The sequence below is a fragment of the Podarcis tiliguerta genome, assembly GCF_965153285.1.
Source record: "Podarcis tiliguerta genome assembly, chromosome: 5".
Classification (NCBI taxonomy): Eukaryota; Metazoa; Chordata; class Lepidosauria; order Squamata; family Lacertidae; genus Podarcis; species Podarcis tiliguerta.
Window position 1 is genome coordinate 13,601,118 of NC_139538.1, and position 21,557 is coordinate 13,622,674.

The 21,557-nt window shown below is 45.9% G+C and overlaps 1 protein-coding gene across 9 annotated transcripts in view; it reads right to left on the reverse strand.

Annotated features, from left to right (window-relative positions):
- The window catches only part of NLGN1 (neuroligin 1), a 628,941-nt gene that overhangs the window by 490,641 nt on the left and 116,743 nt on the right, over window positions 1-21,557 (reverse strand). For 6 of the 9 annotated variants that reach the window (XM_083442044.1, XM_083442052.1, XM_083442051.1 and 3 more), the window contains exon 1: window positions 7,974-8,582. The exons of 2 other annotated variants lie outside the window; for them this stretch is intronic. The gene's annotated coding sequence lies outside the window, so the exon portion shown is untranslated. Of the gene's footprint in view, window positions 1-7,534; window positions 7,591-7,973; window positions 8,583-21,557 lie in introns of those variants that run through there. One more of the 9 variants, XM_083442046.1, reaches the window with a different exon arrangement.

Here is a 21,557-nt window from a genome sequence, read left to right on the forward strand (position 1 = left end):
AAATATCTGGGTGACCTTCTCAAGAGGCATAAAGTTAAACTTGTTTCTTGGTCGATCTCCCCCCCCCCCCTCATTTTTAGACTAACGGTCCACCAATTTCTAATAAATTCTAATAAAGTTAACATTATCTATCTAACATCATGGGCCCAACTTTAATTTTGCTCACTATTGCACCCAGGCCATGCTCTGAATTGTTCCTTCAACAACAGTGAGCGTTCAAGTTGCTGAGAAATGGTACACATGCATGCGCATTATGAAGAAGAAGAAGAAGAGTTTGGATTTGATATCCCGCCTTTCACTCCCCTTAAGGAGTCTCAAAGTGGCTAACATTCTCCTTTCCCTTCCTCCCCCACAACAAACACTCTGTGAGGTGAGTGGGGCTGAGAGACTTCTAGAAGTGTGACTGGCCCAAGGTCACCCAGCAGCTGCATGTGGAGGAGCAGGGAACCGAACCCGGTTCCCCAGATTAGGAGACTACCGCTCTTAACCACTACACCACGCTGGCTCTCTTTCATGAGAATCTCACATGAAAGGGAATCTCACAAAGAACAGAGCTGAGGAGCTGTTCTTCTGTCTCTGCCCCAAGATCACATGCTGCCACTGGCTCCACCCTTGGGATCCACACATTATGTGTGAATGTCTGTAGGGGAAAACCTACATGCAAAGACCTCTACTCACAAAAGTTTTCTTTGTGTTCTGAAACTCCCTCTCCCTGTAGAATGCCCTCCCATCAGATGTCAAGCTGATAAATAACCATACAATTTTTAGAAGACATCTGAAGGCAGCCCTGCATCAGGAAGATTTTAATATTTGATATTTTATTATGTTTTAATATGTGCAAGTAGATAAATAGGTACCGCGCTGGCGGGAAGGTAAACGGCGTTTCCGTGCGCTGCTCTGGTTCGCCAGAAGCGGCTTAGTCATGCTGGCCACATGACCCGGAATCTGTACGCCGGCTCCCTCAGCCAATAAAGCGAGATGAGCGCCGCAACCCCAGAGTCGGTCACAACAGGACCTAATGGTCAGGGGTCCCTTTACCTTTAATATGTGTTGGAAGCCACGCAGAGTGGCTGAGGTATAAATTATTATTATTATTATTATTATTATTATTATTATTATTATTATTAATTATAAAATTAGAATTCCAGAACGTAGAGAAAGTCTATGCACACAGTGATCTAATCACATAGAAAACTTGATCTGCATGTGATTCTCCTCCATGCTATGTTATATAATGATTTTATCCCAGCTATAGCTCAGTATCATAGGAATGGGGAAAAGTCCATCAGATCATTTTAACTGGGGCTGCAAAGTTTAGCCAATTAATCAGTTGATTTGCATTTAAATAAGGTTGCTCCTTGTACTGCATGTCACAACAATTTTGTATATAAAAAAATAGTTACATACCAAATGGAATGCTACCGTTCATTGCAATAGCAAACAAATAGGTGTTATGACCTGCAAGCAATGGCCATGTCCCTTCTATGTTCTTTTAACACAGCACAGGCTTTATTTGCTTATCTCTAGCAAAGAGACTGTTTTGTGTGGAATTCATGGCCTTCAAGGGAGCCTGTTGATGTTATCTGTGCAAGCAAATAATAGTGAAAAATAAGGGAGCCTTGGAGCTATAAGGTCAGCTCATTCGCCATGTTGACTGGCACACATTAAATAGGATCATTTGAGCCAGGCTTCTGAACAGTCCCCATCTAAGAACTATAGCAGAAGAGACGAGGCAAGGAGATTTTCCTGGTTTCCTGGATAACTTAGTTGATGGGTGGGCAAGCAGCCAGGGACCAAAAACGGCCACGGGACAGTAACTGCTGCTGACTTCCTTGAGACTCTGAGCACCCACCAGCACAAAAATGAAGCACAGGCACTAATTATTTTCATGTTTGGGCTGTAGTAGGGATGGGAGAATCTGTCAATTTTGAATTCTCCCAGTTTCTTATATTTCCATTCCTCTCTACATTTCTACATCAATTTTGTGATTCATTTATTTTTTTAAAACCAATGAACATTCAGCTGCATTTTAGTGTGATCCCCCCCCCCCAACACACAGTTTTGCACACATGCAGTTTGGCCTAATGTACACATTTTGACAAAGCAATTTCCGCGCCCCCCCCCCCCAATATACAGCATTTTGTATGTTATTTCCAGTAACTCACCCACCCCCACTGGGCAAGCGCTCGTGCCCTGGGTGGGGGCAGGACGCATGAAGGGTCAAGATCACCCTCCATGCTCCCTGTCCCCAGCCACTGCCAGAAATATGGCATCACACAATGCCTGGGTCCCTCAATGTGGGGAGCAAGTTGGTGCCCCTGGCATGCTTAATGCCCTCCCTATATCACTCAGTCATTACACACAGAGAGAGCAAAATGTGGAGCTAGACAACGTTGACTGGGGGAATTCAGGGTGGTGAGGGGGCAGGTATATCCTGAAGGGAGTTCTTGAGGAAGGAGGAGGAGAAATCATGGGTGGGAGAGTGAAGCAGCCATGAGACCTTTTGCCACCTACGCCAAAATGTGCTCATCTGGCACTGTGAATGCGAAAGGTCCTTGACATCTCCTGACAGGATTGGGAATGACAGAGTTCTGCCCAAAACCCTAGAGAGCTGCTGCCCAGTTTTAGAAACTCAAGATATATAAGCTAGGCACCAAATGGCTCTTTAAACGAAAGTTGCAGTCGCCAAAGCAGAATGTCTTGATGGGAGGTTTTGCTTCTGCACATGAGCTGAAGCATTCCGTCCTCACCCACCTTGGAATGTTCAGTTCACATTGAGTTCATGAAGCATCATACCCTGACCTGTTCTTAATGCATGGTTGACCACATCTATGAATACAATAGTTATGCCCTTTTAAGTTTTGCTATATCAATCATTAGTAATAGTTTAATAAGGAGGTTTTCATACCTGTCCAATTCTGTGTTCCCTTTCCCAACCTTTAATCTATTGATGATTAATGCCTATATGCAACCCTTGCTTATGATTTGTGTTAACCAATCAGCAACAAGCACATACGTGGCAATGCTGTAATATTCAATAAAAGGGGCTCTCTGAGACATGCTCGAGAGATGCCTCCCATATGACACTTGTCACTCGTCTGTTGTTTATTTCAACCCAACAATGTCTAGCTGCCATTTTGCGGCAAAACGGGTCTAAAGTCTTAGTTTGCAAATGATGGACTGACTGTGATTGATTCTCACTTAAACATCTGGCTAGTTCAGATGACAACCTTGTCCATGAGCTAGGTTAAGAGCTTAGAGAACTTAAAGAAGAAAAGCCACTCAATCCAGGGACAGCCCACATGTATGTTGTCCTGTACTGACCTCATTTTCTTAATGTTGACATGGACCATTCATAACATAGGAATATTCTTCACAACTGAGAGCAGGGCAGTGGGGGTGGGAAGTGAACACTAAGCTACAACAATCAACTACAATGTTGTTCCACTGCTCCTGCTCAGGCTACACAGAAAACGCATTTTGGTTCCAGAAATTCATTCCTATTGTGCAGATAAAATACAACGGATAAAGGTCTACAGGGTGAGGCATCAGTGTGTGAAAACAGTCCATATCCAATGATCCCCAGATGGTGGAGACACCAGGCACCATCTGGGCACGGGGCATCTTCACTTGGTCGCAAAGTGGTTGAAACCCATGTAAAGGGACCCCTGACCATTAGGTCCAGTCGTGGCCGACTCTGAGGTGGCAGCGCTCATCTCGCTTTATTGGCCGAGGGAGCCAGTGTACAGCTTCCGGGTCATGTGGCCAGCAGGACTAAGCCGCTTCTGGCGAACCAGAGCAGCACAAGGAAACGCCATTTACCTTCTCACTGGAGTGGTACCTATTTATCTACTTGCACTTTGACATGCTTTCAGACTGCTAGGTTGGCAGGAGCAGGGACCGAGCAACGGGAGCTCACCCTGTTGTGAGGATTCGAACCGCCAACCTTCTGACTGGCAAGCCCAAGAGGCTCAGTGGTTTAACCCACAACGCCACCCGCGTCCCTTGCAAAAATATGCCTAGCACCTGGCTAATTTCGAACACTGCTGCTGCCAGTCTCTGTAGTCAGTGATGAGCTAGGTGGACCAATGGCCTGACTTGGTGTGAGACATCTCCCTAAGTTCCCCTATAGCCTGCTCTTTGGAATCAGGACTGGAAGTCATGGTTGAGATTTTCTCCTGCTCTCTTTAATATCCAAGGAGAGAATGTAAGTTTGGGAAGGGGCTTCTCCTGCCACTGCTCTGTTCCTCCAATCAAATGCAGAGCCCTCAATCCACAGTTACTGTAAAATGAAGACAAACATGGCAGACCTGGGTCACAGATCTCCGCTGTCACACCTCTTTTGGCCCTCAGTTGTATAAGGATATGCCTCGCGTTGACTTAGCCCATTGGTCCATTCAGCCCAGCACTGTCCAATCTAACTGGCAGTGACTCTCCAAAGTCTCAGCCAGAGGTCTTTCCTGTATCTGCAGACCTGTACGTCCAAACACTTAGACACTGCACAGAGGCATAAACACAGCTCCAAAATAATGGTGGCTTTTGGGTTGTTGTTGTTTTGGTTTTTTTTGCTTGACGTGAGAATAGAAAAAGGGGAAAGAAACCTTTAGGAGAACTCTCATAAGTCTTCCTCTCAGAGATTGAAAGGTGCTAAGTTGCCAAAGGCCACTTTGGGCCCGAATAAAACAACAACAACAACCCTAGTTCTCAGACCTTTCTCCAGAAACCAGGTCCAATGCTGCATTCTGTTGACCAAGCTAGCTACAATAATCAAGAAGCCAGATGTTCAAAAGGCTTGAAATGTGGTTTTCAATCTGTTCATGAATAAATGTTTTCTAGTGTGAATTACCTATGCTTATTTACAGGGAACAGGCAGCTGTATAAATGCAAAATATTTTTTTTAAAAAAAAATAATGAACAGAATGGCACTGCCTATCCCCCCCCCCAAAAAAAAAAACAGCCAAAGGGCAACCATAAAGAGGCATGACATTGAGCTGGTGTCTGAATTGTTAAAGATAGCATTCTCAAACCTTAAGGAAGCCAGCCTTTTTCTAAAAAAATTTTTTAAAAAAAGACTGCTAAAATAGTATATCCTTAATAAGAGTCAAAGAAGAACCAAAAGGTGAAGCAAGCAGATTGCCAGTTAAATTCCAAGCTTCTTAAATAAATATATTATTTTAACTTAATTGCTGTGCAGCCACATGCACCCTTAAAATGATTTGAGAGAATGCCCTTTCTGCAGATTCCAAGGTAACGTCTAGCTTTAATTAAAAGTCAATTAATATTAAGTAATCTGACTAATTTTAATTAAACCTGCCGAAAATTGATTTTCCTTCAGCTAAGCAAATATGAAGTTCTGGTACAATCTCCGCTGGAAAAAGAAATAAACTACCCCTAAACACTCACATTTCGGGAGCAAACGAATGTCAGCTGTTGTGTTTAAAAAGAGAAGATTTTGAATCAGCCAACATGAAAATGAAAATGCCAGTGGTCTCACATAACCTTAAGAGAAATATATTCACAGACGTTTATTTCCCCCTCATCTCCTGTAAGACTGAGATTAAGGTTGCAAAGGCTGGATTCAGTGCTATTTACGAGCACGCAAACCAAATTCCACTCCTGTTGTCACGCAGCCCATCCCGTGGCCGTTTTCTCAGAAGTTAGTGCCATGGGCTTTGAAGGGATTCAATCCAAAGTGTCAAAGGATAGCTTCACAGCCTGTCCCTGTTTACTCGGCATTAAATTCCAAGAGGAAGGGATTACGGCACCTTTATGTCCCTATGTGCATTTCCTAGCAGAAAGGTTTTCAAGTTTTGCAATTTTCAACCTCATCTGTCCACAACATTAATATATATATATATGAAAAGTCATGCACATCAGTGAATAAACTGCAATTCCATATTGAGTCCTTTCGAACTCATCACATCCAGGTCAACCTCATTGGTTTGGAAGCAGATGGGGACGGAGGCAGAAAAGGATCACTTGAGGTGCTAGCACTGTAATTCCTATTCCACTACCTTGCCCCATATTATCTCGATTATGGCATTCCTCAAAGGCCCCTTTGAAACCTGCCCATATACTCCTTGGCTCTGTGGAGTGGTCACTTCCCTCTCCAGAACAGCCTAATCCTGAACCACATGACTTGTCCATCAAGCTCAAAATTGCCTACACTGAATGACAGGATTCCAGGCAGGGACATTGTCCAGTTCTCTCCTGCCTTGAAGACGCTGGGGATTGAACCCAGGGCGTTCCACCTGCACAGCAAATGCTCTACCCTTCCCTAATTTCACCTCCTCTCCCTTCAAGTGCCATTCCGACATGCTTCCACTGCAATCTCCCTTCCTTTCCTCACCTATGGCCATTCCTCATCTACCTCCCCAGTGGCACCCTAATTGCACCTGGTCCCTTCCCAGTAAGACCTGGGTGCCTTCCCTCCCATTTCCTCTTCCACCCCACTGAACCCCCTTCCCAGTCCTTTGGCCCTGGCTACCTACTGGGGCATCCCTCTAGGAGCACCCATCCTCCCTCTCTTCCCTTATGGAACACTGCATGAGATTCCGAGCATCACGGAGACACCGCTGGCTCTCCTGGTGTCTACAAGACAACGCCAGCGGGGGCAGGAGGAGACTTTGACTGACAGGCTTTGCTTAGACGTCCCATCGCAGGGACACCAAGAAACAGAAGGATGGGGAGGAGCCTATGCAGATGAAGGGGCGGAGCTATGCAAAGAGGCGGCGCTGGTTCTTCAAGGGCTGGGGCAATCCGCGGCTGCTTTGGCCACCATCACCACCACCGTGGTGTCCCCGAGTGCCCCCGTCGAGTTTCCTTGCACAGAACTGCAGCGCTGCCATTCACTCCTATGGGACAAAGGAGGGAGGCGTTCTTGGGGGTCGCGCAAGCCGCTGGGGAAGCCCAGGCCTTTATTGCCAAGGGGGAGGGAGAGAGAAAGAGAAAAGTGTGTGTGTTTGTGTGTTGCAATCTTTATTTCCTATACACACACCGCCGCCGCCCCCCATCCTTGCACTACAAAAGCCCTATCTCTCTTTCTCTTGCTAACGGCGGTCATTTTCCTCCTCGCCATCAACAGCGAACGACCAGGCTGCAGCCGTCTCACCGGCTGCAAAGTTTCGCTGCATCTGCAACCGAGGGAAGGTAACGATGACAAAAAAAAAAGAAAAAGGGGCCCGGAGCAGGCAGAGGGAGCTGCCCGCTAGACCCATCTCGGCAGCCCCTGCCTCCGGGAAGCGTGCGCCTCGTCTCGGAAGAACCCAGCCGGCCAAGAGAAAGATAGATTTTCTCTTAACAGCAACAGAGCGGAGGAAGATCCAGGGAGAGAGAACCCCTCAATGCCGCTGCTGGCCGTCACATACACACACGCGCACACACACACTCGTGTCAGTTACACACACGCCAGAGATCACACGCACACAGGGAGACATCTTACCACCACCCTCCCCGAGCCACGCAGACCAGCGCGCCCGGGCAACAGCAACAAAACAAAAAAACCTAAAGCCCAGCAAAGCCTGGGTTGTCTCACAATGCAAAGTTGCGGGAGATCCGAGTGCACTTCTGCCTTCGCTTGGCGTCGCCACCCTCCTCTCCCCTCCGCGCACCGGCGATGTTTTGCAAGTCACAAGCGCTGGCCATTCTGCGCACCCCCACCCCACCCCCAATACATACACAAAATACACCCCAGTCTCACCACCATCACCCACTGCCGTCCTACTCGGAGAAACCAGATCTCCCCACCCACCCACTCCACAAAAGCCACCCATCCCACCGTCCTTGATCTTAAAACTATGAAATTCACCCCCCCCTCCGAGGAAACAAGAACTAACCGATGCCCCCCCCCCGCGCCAACATTCCTGACAGCGTCCAGATAATGCAAGGAGCGATTATCTATCTATCGGGGAAAGGGGGGGGGGTGGTTTAAGCATTCTGTCGTTTAAAAATGAAAAGGAAATCAAACTATTTACCAATTCCAATAAGCCTTGTTTTGTTTTGTTTGTTGGCTTAAAAAAAGAAAAAAAGAAAAATCAAACCGCAAGTCCGCTGCTAAAACCGTAATTCACTGTTTGGATCCCGGGCGTTATCCTCTTTTAATCAGCTGTAACCCCGAGGTTCTTAAATCATCCGCTGGACACTTCCAAATTGTATCGATTTATATAATTTCCCCCCCTCTTGCTCTCCTCTGCCCAAGACTGCGAGAAAGAAAGAGGGAGGAGGAAGAGGAGAAGGAGAAGAAGAAGGAGAAATCCCATCCGGAATTCATCGGCGTGAAGCATCTGTACCAAGCCGCCGCCACCTCCATTTAAATCCGACCATCAGGCAAGAACTAGAAATGATCAAACGTTACTTCTTTTCGGCTGCAATCAGATAATCCTACTAATCCAATAGATTTATCTCGATTTGAAATTGCCCTCCAGATGAATCTCCTTTGCTTGATGTCCAGTTGTGTGTGATTTCACAGCACACGGAGACTGAAGAGGAGGCTGTGTTTGTATGTGTGTAGTGTGGGGTGTGTGTGTTTTTTAAAAGGATTTTTTTTTCCAGGAGGGGGGAGATTCTGGATGCGCTGCTCGCTAAAAGAAAGGGGGGGAAATGCCGAGAACCTTGGTTTTCCCCCTATTATAGGTTTCAACTCCAAATTGCTGCTGGATGAAAAATGGTACAAAGGTACCCCTAGTGGCCAAGAGTCGAACAACAAGCCATCCCACTCCCCCTTCTTCTTCTCCCCCCCCCCCTTCCTCGCTTGCTTTCTTCTTTTCTTCTTTTTTTTTTCCTCGCGACAGTCATCTGCTAGAGGAGTCTCTGTAAAACGGCCATTCTGCCTTGTTAATTAACCATGCCTCCGAATAGAAGGATAAACTGTATTAGCACCGGGGAAGGAGGAGAAATGCACTCTTGCCTCTGTGTGAATCTACAGCTAAGAATATTGCAATGCTGTGCCGAAGAGGCGAATTCAAAGGCTGCAATCTTGCTAGGAAGAAGCAGTTTTGCACGTTCAAGCACAAGGCTGAAGGTTCACCGCAGCCTTGTCCGTGGCATGCTATTGCCACCCGCACCACCCCTGTGTGTGAAGTTTTTTGTGGGGAGGGGGTTCTTTTTGCAAAGCAGAGAGTGCAGAGATGTAACACCCCCGAAGGCAGAGAAAGGAAAACTCTTCCAATTCAAGTCTGTTGAATCTATCAGACAGGATGGAACAATCCACAGACGGCAACTAACATGTGTTAGTACGATCGCAAAACGTTGCAATGCATAATGGGTGGCGGGTGAAACTTGGCTTGCCGAACAGTTTATGGGAAGCTCGGTGCTGCTCACGCAAGCAAGTTTAACTCAATGTCCACATGACAATGTCCTCCTCAAAATGCAGTCCCATATTCTATATTGTCACACGCCACCCAGGGGTGCCAACTTGAATAAACTATTGGGGGCGGAAAGCTAGGCCTGCCCCACATGACTGATCACATGACATGGTGCATGCACACCCTTTCAATGGCAATGCCCATCAACTTTGGAGGGGCCCAACCCCCTCAAATATTTTATTGGGAGGGCAAAGGGACCTTTGCCCCTAGGATTTGGCTCCTAATCTCAGAGTGGTGCGAAATTTCAGGTGCTTCCCCAGGGTTTGCTTTCCTCTGAATGAGGGGCAGTAGAGACTGTGGTGTCTTTATGATATATGGTTTATTTACACATATATACAACCTGAGCCTACGATGGATGAGCTCACAGCATCAATACCCCAAGGAGGTCATGCTGTCCCCATAGCCGCAGCCTTGGATCCTAGAAGAAATCAGACACGGCTCTGTTTCCCAACTGCCCAGCTTACTTCTTGCTCCCAGCTTCTACCTCATACACACAACTTAAGCCTATCTAACTAACAGACTTAAGAGAGCTACATCAATTGTCTGGGGTATCTCTGTATTTAGGGAGGAGAAAGTGGGAGGAGGCAGCCCATAGCTGGAGAAGAACACTGCAAGGATGAGGGGGTATTAAAGACGGAGCAAGGAAGTCACATTCCACATTAAACCAAGGTAGACCAGCAATCTTCAACGTTTTTACATCTGGAACCCAAACATCATCTAGAGACCCATTTCTTAATCTGTCAGCGTTTATGCATATGGTGGCACTGCTATTGCAACCCATCTTAGATCTGCCCAGTTGACAACAAGTGGCTTCGATTATCATATGTATTGTTTCAGTTGTGAAGCGCACAGGTACCATTCCTCTTCTGCCAGATGTGCAACCGTGGATGCACAGGGCCATGGGTGCCATGCAGCATGCATGGCCCTGGCACCAAAATTTGTGGGTGCCCAGCCCCTTCATGGGGAATTTTGTGGGTGCTCAGGCACCAAGGGCTGCAGGGAGCTGATACCCATGTCTTCCGTCCATCCCTAACCATCCCCTTCTATATTTGATCTACATGAAACATGCTCAGTTCTTACAGGGCTGTTTCCTGGGGTCAGGCTGGCCTCAGGAGGCATTTTAAAGTTTTGCTGTTGTCCTTACTTCTGCAACCCTCAAGATCTCTTCCAAGTACACAGACACGATCTCTCAGGTCGCTTCCAGGTGAGCTGCTTATTCGGCACTTATTGTGATTTGCTTGCACAAAGTTTGCAGGGAGGTTATATGTAACACCTGCTGTTAACATTCATTCCAATGAGTTTGCAGGGAAGTTACATGATGTTGTGTCGAGCAATCGTTATCCCACACTTTCTGGTGCATCTCCCCGTCACCTTCCTTATTTCAAAAAGTCAATGGAAGGTACCGTATTTTTCGCTCTATAAGACGCACCAGACCACAAGACGCACCTAGTTTTTGGAGGAGGAAAACAAGAAAAAAAATATTCTGAATCTCAGAAGCCAGAACAGCAAGAGGGATCGCTGCGCAGTGAAAGCAGCAATCCCTCTTGCTGTTCTGGCTTCTGGGATAGCTGCGCAGCCTGCATTCACTCCATAAGATGCACACACATTTCCCCTTACTTTTTAGGAGGGAAAAAGTGAGTCTTATAGAGCAAAAAATACGGTAGTTTGTTTTGGGAAGTGGGCTTGTTACACAAGTATTCCAAATTCACTTTAATTGCTGTTATGCAATCAAATCCTAACCCCAAAAAACAGTGACCATGGAAGTGCCTTCAGTGGCCCAACCTGCCTACAATCCTGCCAGCAATCATTGAGTTCACTCTGAGAAGGACCGATAGGACCAGCCTGAAAGAACACTGGGTTATTTTCTCCAAGGAACAGACAGGGAGAAGTGTTCTCCCTATAATCACTAAGCATGTAATTATGCAAACATGAATGCTATATTTTAATATGTATGAAATAAATCCTATTATATTGCATACAAAGTATTTCATGACAGGATTTTTGGTTTTGGTGTTTTTTTTGCATTGAACTATATGTTCATGCCCCCTGGTTCAAAACAGCAAGTCAGAGGTTTTTGCTTTTAAAAAGTAGCTTGTTGCTTTTGTCCAACTCTACAATTCCGTGATTAGATACAGTAAACAATTAAAGTAATCTTGTGGCACCATGGTATGCAGGTCTACTCAGTAGTAAGTCCCACTTAATTCAGTGGGGCCCATGCCCAGATAAATGAGGATAGGAGTGCCCTTCTCACTGGGGAAGAGGCTAGCCATAACTCGGTACCCAAGAAACAGAAGGGCCCCGGGTTCCAATCCATTATATCAGCCCAGGAAAGCTGATAAGAGACATCTGTCTAAAATCCTGGTGAGCTGCGACTAGCCAGTATAGACCAGGCATAGCCAAACTCCGACCCTCCAGAAGTTTGGGACTACAATTCCCATCATCCCTGACTACTGTTTCTGTTAGCTAGGGATGGTGGGAACTGTAGTCCCAAACACCTGGAGGGCCGGAGTTTGCCTATGCCTGGCATAGACAATACTTAGCAAGGTAGACCAATGGTCTAAGTCCCTTCAGGTATTTGTAAGGTAAGATGGGGGAGTGGCAGGCTGGCCCTACCACTAGATTTTGCCACTTTGGGTTGGGCAAAATACGGGACAGGTTAGTCAAAATAAAGGACAGGTGGGGGGAGAGGCTTAAAATAACTTTACCTGGAGCAGAACTGATTTCAAAGCAATCCATAACAATGATCAAATGGAAGCTATCAGTAACTGCAAAATTCCAACAACAAAAGGAACCCCATCCCCCAGCTGCTAATTTCTGCTTGCCCTGAGGATGGGTAAATGTAGGAAGCCGGCCTAAAAGGAAAAAGTGGGGGAGAAAGAGCAAGGAATTCTCCATCTCTTCCTCACAGAGCTTTGCCTCCAACATCCTAACAGGGTTTGCATAATCCCTTACCCCACTAGCAGGTGACAATCCCAAGTAGCAGATGCTGCAAGCATGAGGAGGAACAGTGCGTGAGGCACCGACCCACCAAAATCAGTCTCCATGCAGCTGCCCCATCCGGGCCTATCTCCTTACCTACAACCAGCCTAGGGGGCAGCACTGGCTGTCAGCCTCCTCCTCCTTAGCCTAAGTGTTGCCTTTGTAGAACTCAACAGGGAGGAGGGCAGGGACTAGCTGGCTCCGCCTATCATTAGCTGTGGCTCCGCCTATTGTTGGGCTTCTTGCCTTCCACTCTCCCAGTCCTCGTGAGCACCAGCCTGCACTTGTGAGGAGCAGTTGCAAGGTGTTGGGATGCTGAGCTGTAAATACAGCATCGTCTGCTTTGCGCTCACTAAACTAGCCTGTTGCCTTCGGGTCCCATTGCCAGTGTCAAAGGAAGATTAAGTTGCCAATTGGGTCGGCATTGGGGTGATGGTGCTGCCTTTGTCCTTTGCCTCAGGCAGCAAAGTATCTTGGGCCGGCCCGCGTACAAAAGAGACACTCTTACGCTGCACATGCACCATGCATTTAAAGCACATGACTTACCGCAAAGATTCCTGGGAACTGTAGTTTGCTGAGGAGACTGGGGACTGCAGCTCTGTGAGGGATGAACTACAGTTCCCATGATTCTTTTGGGGAAAAGTCATGTGCTTTAAGCGTATAGTGCGCATGCAGCCTAAGAATGTGGTGAAATGAACCTCAGGGATAACAACAAAACTGCCCCATTGGATCAGACCAAGGAACCACTTGATCAGCAAACTCCTCCCAGCAATGGACCCTCCAGGTGTCCATGACGGCAACAATCCTCACTGATTTGCTCCTAGCACCTGGTATGCAGAGATATAAAGGTAAAGGAACACCTGACCATTAGGTCCAGTCACGGACGACTCTGGGGTTGCGGCGCTCATCTCACTTTATTGGCCGAGGGAGCCGGTGTACAGCTTCCGGGTCATGTGGCCAGCATGACTAAGCCACTTCTGGTGAACCAGAGCAGCGCACAGAAATGCCGTTTACCTTCCCGCCGGAGCGGTACCTATTTATCTACTTGCACTGTGATGTGGTTTCGAACTGCTAGGTGGGCAGGAGCAGGGATCGAGCAACAGGAGCTCACTCCGTCGCAGGGATTCGAACCGCCGACCTTCTGATCGGCAAGTCCTAGGCTCTGTGGTTTAGACCACATCGCCACCCACGTCCCTAAGCAGAGAGATACTGTGTCTGAAAAGAGAGGTTCCATTTCACCGTTTTGGCTAACAGCTGTTGACAGAGCTATCCTCCATGAACTCATCCATTTTCAAAGTCGTCTACACCACGCAGTCAATAAATGTGGTTAAAAGTAGCTATTCTAGGAGTGAGTTTGTGTAAATGGGGGACGTCGGCCACAAATCATGCTCGCATTACGATGCAGACTTTTTGACCAAACTGTCTCGACTTCAACATTCAGCCAAGCATTCTGAATGCATCGGCAAGTCCAGTGTGTGCAGAGCCCTAGGCAAGGTCTAAAGGTGCCAGGAAATTTGATAAAAACCCTTTTTGCTCTTAAGATTCTGTGGCAGGCCAGTACAGATTAATGTTTGCAGCAATGACAACATAATTCTGTGCAAAGTTTGTCTAGCTTCCCTGAGATATTGGAATCGCAGTGCCCTGCATGTATTTTAAATTCAGTATGTTTCAGTTAAAGATGCAGTATCAAACTGGTTTGTGCAAATAACCTTGTAATGTTAATGAACCATTTTGCAGAAATAAAGATACACCTCACAACAAATGTTACTGATCCGTAGAAAACACAACCTGAAAAAAATAGGCAATGCACACACTTTTGTAAACTAAGAAAATATTTAATAAAAAATGTTTTAAAAAAACAAATAAAGATACATGAACACCCACCACACACACACATAAATGTGTGTGGGTGCACGCACAACACACACACACACACACACACACACACACTTCCAGTCTATTTGACTTCACAATGGAAACTGTGTTATTATTTATTAATCTATAAACCGCTTAATGTCAAAACATTAAAATCCAGTGGCCCAAACCTTAAAATATGAAAATCCACCATTAAAAAAGACAATAAAACAATCCTAAGCACATAGATATAAACACCCATAATTAAAATATGAAAGAACACAATCCCATTGAAACACACATTAATTAATACAGGAGGCCCAGGTCAAGAGATGAACAAAATGTCAGTGTAAAAGGGTGTATCTCTGAAAGTCAGCAGAACACCAACACAGATGGAAACTATCTCTGATATCAGCAGGGAGGACATTCCACAACACTGGTGCCACCAGTAGAAAACCCTGCCTTTGTGTCACCACAAGCTGGTAATAATCAGACCATGACCAGATTAACTGGGTTCCATTTGTTGATCTCAATACTGGTTACGAGGCAAAGGAGGGGAGGTCACAAAGGTGTTTTCAGGAGCAAACAATGGAAGTGCACAAACAGTTTGGAGACTCAGAAGTAGACTTGTCTCTCTGTAAATTGCAAATTGATTTCCTCACCTGGAAATAGCTTTCATGTTAAGCACATGCACAATATTTTTAATAGCTGTGGGGAACCTCCCTCTGAGACTGTGTCTTGTTCATGCAGCCTGGCTCTTGTGCAATGCCTGAGAGCCACCTCTTAATTCAATTTAAACTAGCTTTCTAGTGCTCATGGTTGCAAGAGATGTCCGAACGTGCTGTGACTGTGAGCACAAGGCTAAACTGCAAGGCACAAGGAAGAGTGAAGGGGTGTGGCTAGCCACAAAAAGGGGGTGCGGAGGCACAAACCATAAGATTAATCATAACAGAGGTCTCTTGTAATCATAGGCAATAAAATATTTCTTGCTAGCTTACAACAGTTTCTAGCTTTGTTCCATAATCCAAGAAATAACACAGTGGCCAATAAACAAACAATTTTAAGCCCAGTGCATTCTTCCATACAGAACACGCTAGAAGTAAAAAGTTTAATCATCCTATTGGGTTTCTTTGCATCTGGTTTTAAGAGTTATAGGAAGACTGTTCCACTCTGTCTCCCGGGAAGAACACCATGGCAAGGGGGACATCATCCACTTGCTGAAGATGAAGAAGCTGTTGGAAGCGATCTTCCTGCCACCACACTTATAAGAACTTTGGAAGTGAGAACTAGTGCCTGAGTTTGCTTCTCCCCCTACCCAGCTCCTCCTTCTCAACCCTCTTTCCTTTTCTATCATGTCCTTAAAATTGTAAGCTCTCATGCAGGGACAATCTTATTACCTAGAAGAGGCCATGAAACTCACAAGTAGCGTGGGATGCAAAGTACTCTGGCTTTGCTGCTCACCCACCATCTGCTGTCTTGCTACTGCTTACATGGCAGTTCCATTTAGCTGCCATGGTTAATAGCCTGTGGCTTTGAATTTGTCTTAAGATGTTAAAAGCCCACTAAGCTGGTGGTCCTCAACACATCTTGCAGCTCAGTCATAATTCAGAGTCATGCAAGCTGTTTCCGTTCGTTTGTCCTGAATCTAAGGCAAGTGAGCGCCACTCTGCACATAATGCACATCAAGATGGTAGAATGCCAGGCTTCAAAACTTCAAACTAAAAGCTGAGGGTCCTGTTTTTTAATGGCTCTCCCATGTAAAAAGTGGCCTGTGTGTAGCAAGTTATACATCAGGTAAAGGTAAAGGGACCCCTGGCCATTAGCCAGCGTACAGCTTCCAGGTCATGTGGCCAGCATGACTAAGCCGCTTTCTGGCGAACCAGAGCAGCGCACAGAAATGCCGTTTACCTTCCCGCTGGAGTGGTACCTATTGATCTACTTGCACTTTGATGTGCTTTCGAGCTGCTAGGTGAGCAGGAGCAGGGACTGAGCAATGGGAGCTCACCCCGTTGCGGGGATTCGAACCACCGACCTTCTGATCGGCAAGCCCTAGGCTCTGTGGTTTAACCCGCAGCGCCACCCGCATCCCTTTATACATCAGAGAGAGGGCTAAATGGAACCTCTCTCCCTGGAGTTCTAGTTTCGTTAAATGCAGGGAGTTTATGGTTGGACATATTAAAAAATGCAACCATCTCCCCACACTTGCAGCTTGATGGGAGTACATCTCAAGAACTCTGGCTTGGATCCAATGTTAGTTGTATTCAGAGCAGACCCAGTGAAATTAATGGATCTAAGTTAGGCATGTCAAGGGGTCTACTCCAAGTAGAACTAACACTGCAGACAACTCTCTACACTCAACCACTTTATTCTAAACTTGTAAAAAATGGGCTTCCAGAACATCTTCTACCAGCCAAAAAAAAAAAATGCAAGAAGGAGGCATAGGCTTGTATGAGCCAGACCTACCATTTGCTGCCCCCATGTGCCATGCTGCTCCATTCTGCACCTTCAAAAGATGTCGCAAGGGGCTCTATGTGCATGCACCAGTTCTTTTCCACCAAGGATGTTCTTTTGATGTGTGGGAGGTGGGGGCAAGTCATGCAAACTCCCCTTTTAGAATAGCTCTTGGTTTCATTGGGTAACACACAAACACCATCACCAAATTCAAGTGCTACACACAAGGGATACAAACGCCTTCCTGCCCACTTTTGCTACATCATTCACAACATTGTCAACTTCCTGTTGCCCCTTAGGCAGCAATCCTGTACACCCTTGGAATGGGATCCCATTGAACTCTGTGGGACTTGCTTCTGATTAGACGTGTCTACCACAGGTTATCTTTGCTTTCCACAATAAAAAGCCCCAACAATTTTAATCTTTTTTTGTATGAAAGGCCTCCCCCCCCCCCCGCAAGTACCGGTACTTAGTAATTTTGCTTGCTCCCTTTTTTGCAACTTTTCTAGTTCTTCCATTGGGGAGTGGCTGTGGCTCATTGGTACATTGGTAGAGCATCACTGGTTCAATCCCTGCCATCTCCATGTAGGACTAGGAATGTCTGAATCTCTGAAGAGCTGCTGCCATGGCTTCCTATCTTATGTTCTGGTGACAACGGGTCTATCCTGATTTGTGTCAGGGGGGCATTTCAGGTAACCATCTTAGTATATAGTCTCTGTAAGGCTTGGAGTTAACTTTAAAAAACACACACACTAAAAAACCCCCAAGGAGGGCATGTACTGAAGTTTAATTTTGAAAAGCCTTTTTGATTCTTGGAATTCGAAAGATGTGTAAATATAACATGTCTGAGTAATAAATTGCCTTGGAAGCAGAGATGATTTTTACAGGAAGAGTCAGCTATGCAACATCAATAAGCTGCTTAGCACTTGGCTTGTATTAATTGTCAGGTAGGGTTTTTATGCTGTAGTTCCAAATATTCCAGAAGACCTGGGTATGTCCCATGGTTACTGACCAACACTGCACTATACAGGGAAATGAGTCTGTACAATGTGGTGAACATTGCAACAGCATGCAGTTTTAATCTTTGTTCTATTGGCCAAACATTATTTATAATAGCTGAATGCAAAACATGCTTACGCACCAACCCTCCATGTCTTCCTCACTTACGCAGATGCACCACTAAAGTTCTGCGCACTCGGAGCCATGCACAGATGTTCACTTTGCTTATTTTTATGCCATTCTACATTTACAAAGATCTCAGAGCAGTTTTACACAACAGAATGTTACAATCCCATAAAATGCCCGGTTAACAAATACAATTAGGGGTAAAGGGGACCCCTGACCATTAGGTCCAGTCATGGCCGACTCTGAGGTTGCGGCGCTCATCTCGCTTTATTGGCCGAGGGAGCCGGCGTACAGCTTCCGGGTCATGTGGCCAGCATGACTAAGCCGCTTCTGGTGAAACCAGAGCAGTGCACAGAAACGCCGTTTACCTTCCCGCCGGAGCGGTACCTATTATCTACTTGCACTTTGACATGCTTTCAAACTGCTAGGTTGGCAGGAGCTGGGACCGAGCAATGGGAGCTCACCCCATTGTGGGGATTCGAACCGCTGACAATTAAAACCCACCAATATAATTACAATTAAATGCAATTAGAACCCACCAATATAATAGAGATTCGGGGGGGGGGGCTAGTGCAGAAAAAGAAGAAACAGACCACACAACCATGTGAATTTTGAATACAGAAAACAAACCAGTCAGTTGGCTGAAATTCTTACAGAGACGCAAAAGCCATGAAAAACAGGCATGGTTTCAACCAGCATCTGAACTAAACCATTGTAGGCTGGGAGTTCCATAGAGAGGGTGCTGTAAGAAGTCCCATTATCTAGTAATGTATAGTTCAGACAGCAACATTCCACATACAAGATATTGTTCCTTTAAGTTTTCAAGATTCTATCACTGAGTTTACAGCTGCACTATACATTTAAAGCAGAACCATACCACTTTAAAAAGTCATGGTTTCTCCCAAAGAATCCTGGGAACTATACTTCATTAATGGTGCAGAGCTCCTCTTGCAGCTGCCATTCTTAGAGCTCTTTAGGAAGAGAGAATGATTTTTAAACCTCTCTGGGAACTGCTGCTACATGAGGGGAACAGGGCAGCCTTTCAACAATTCCCAGAAGAGTCCTTAACAAACTATGGTTCCCAGGATTTTTTTGGGGGGGAAGCCATGACTGTTTAAAGTGGTATGAGACTGCTTTAAACATATGGTGCAGATGAGTCCTCAAACACAACCAAATAACAGATTTAAGAATAGATATGCCTTTGAATACATGGGTCTGATACAGGACAGTTGCTTTGATTACCATAGTTCCCAAGTTCTATTGGAAAACAGGAGGCGGGGAACAGGCTTCATTCTGGTGCACAGTTGAAATGGGACAACAATTGCCTCTCATATCAGAATCTGGATTTGGGAGGGGCAGGTTTAACTCCAATATACCCCACTTCTCTCATTCATTGATAGAGAATAGCTGGGAAAGGGGAGGGTAATATGTGAGATTATGTTATTTTTGGTGCATAATCGATTTCAATACTTTTCCCTGAGCTAAAATAGGAAGTGCAAAATCTGGTGGAGAATTACACACCAGTCTGTCCAGAAGGTAGGATCGGGTGGGTTTATAATGGAATTCCCAAAGAATGAATTCATCAAGCATCCCGAGACATTGGTGGTTCTGTGACCTTAGCCACTATTGTACAAATCCCCAGCCTAATATCAGACCTATGTATACACATATCAACCAACAAAACTGAAAGTGTGAAGACCTCCATGCTTCAGCAGACCTCAGAGCAAAGAATTAGGAGTCCAAGTCAGTAGTCACTGAGGATGCAATTCTATACATTCTATACAAGTAGTAGACCTGCCTTCTGTAGGTCTACTACTTTAAATCAGTGGCTTACTCCAAGGTAAGCAAGTTTAACAATGAACACACATTTCCACACTTTAGTGGGCATTTTGGTAGTACCCAATCTGTTATGTTGGATAGAATAGTCTGCCTGGTACTTTATTTAGAAGGACTGAATCATATTCAAAAGTTCACGAGTTGTTGCATAACAAACCCTTCATCATCTCTTCTTAGCCTCTTCACTTCCACAGACGTATTATGTAAATACACTTTGCTATATTTTCTTACCAGCCGCATTTTGCAGTCACAGGCAGAAGAACATAATGACCTACGAAGGGCTCAGCTGGATCAGACCAAAGGTCCATCATAGTCCAGACTCGTGTTTCCAAAGCGGCCAACCATATGCCCATGGGAAGCCTACAAGCAGGGCAGAAGCACAGCAGCACTCTCTTCACTTGCGATCCCCAGTCATTGTCACAAGTAGCCACTGAAAGCCTAATCCTCCACTAACTTGTCCAATCCACTTTCAAAGCCATCCGTTATGTCTGCGTTATGACTCTAACTTGGAATAACTGGCATAGTTTCCTTCCTGGATGTACCAAGAATCCTGCAAGGTTGCAAAGTAGTCCTAACCAAGTTCTCTGCAAGTTCTCCCACCAAACCATCATTTCCCAGGGTCCCTTTAGAAGGTCATGGTCCGGTTCATGGGTGATCGAAGTCCCAGCTGAGGACGTTGGGACTGGGGGCAAGATGGCGGGGTGGGAGCAGGAACAAGAGTCCAGAAGCTAGGAGTCGGGAAGCCAAGAGTCCAAGGGTCAGAGAGCTGGGAGTCAAGAAGCCGAGGGTCCGAGGGTCAAGAAACAAGGAGTCATGAAGGCAGGGGTCCAAGGAGCAAGGAGTCAAGCAACCAAACACAGCAAGGCAGGGAATGTGTTGCTGTGGCAAAGAGCTGAAGGGAAAATGCTGACCTTATATCCCTTCCCAGCTCTTGCCACCAGGTGCTGTGAGTTACCAATCGGCTTCACCTGTGCAGCCGCACCTTGCCTCTTCAGAACAAACTTAGGAAGGCCCCAGTCCTGGTCACAGGGCCTGGCTCCTGCACACACACCTGACAGTAAGCAGCCATGACCCTTAAACCCGTTTTAATATCATCACTATTGACTGGCAAAAGGCATCATATGAAAATATTTGGGCAGAGTGGTAAATGCTGCTGGAATGTATACCACATAGTTAATAATTCAGATTGCATTTTTTTTTTTATGTGAACATTGCACAGAAAGAGATGTTGATTGCACCTATGATTCTATTTTATCGTTTCAATCATTCCCACTTTGTTGCTCTTTCTGCCAAGGAGAGAGCATTTCACAGTCTTCACTTGTTGGGTGAGTTTAAGCTTATGCAAACCATTTGGCCCTCACCCTCTCTGCACTGAGAAAATAGCTCACATACCCATTTTAAAACGTCTGTCTAATCTGACTTGGCAGGAGGAACCTGGTTTCACTTCCAATCTCTCTGCCTTGATTGGAATCTGTTGGTCTTCAGTGAGGAACCTATTGACCCTCTCTCATAAGCTTGCCTGCCATCGTGGGTATATTCCAGAATGAGTGAAGCTGAACAAATGGTCCAGCATTGTTATATAAAATTTGCATCCTTGTCTCTTAAGTTTGTAGGGCAGCTTAGTAGCAATTGTGCCTCAGGAGTTGCTAACATGGAACCCATAGGTGAAATGGTGCCCTTGAAGTTGTCCTCCGGTACCCAGTGAGACACACACATACTTCAGGGAGGTTGGCATGGTGCAAATGCAATGCCAGGAGCACCAGAATGGCTCTGCCAGTGTGTGTGCACTGCACCAACCTTGCTGCTGCCTCACCCTCTCCTGGTCAACCTTAGAGACACCAGTGATGGGAAGACAGGTAAGCACTGCCAACCTTCCCCACTGACCACTACTGGTTTGTGGCTCAGTGGTAGAGTACATGTTTTACAAAATATCCAGCATCTCTAAGCAGG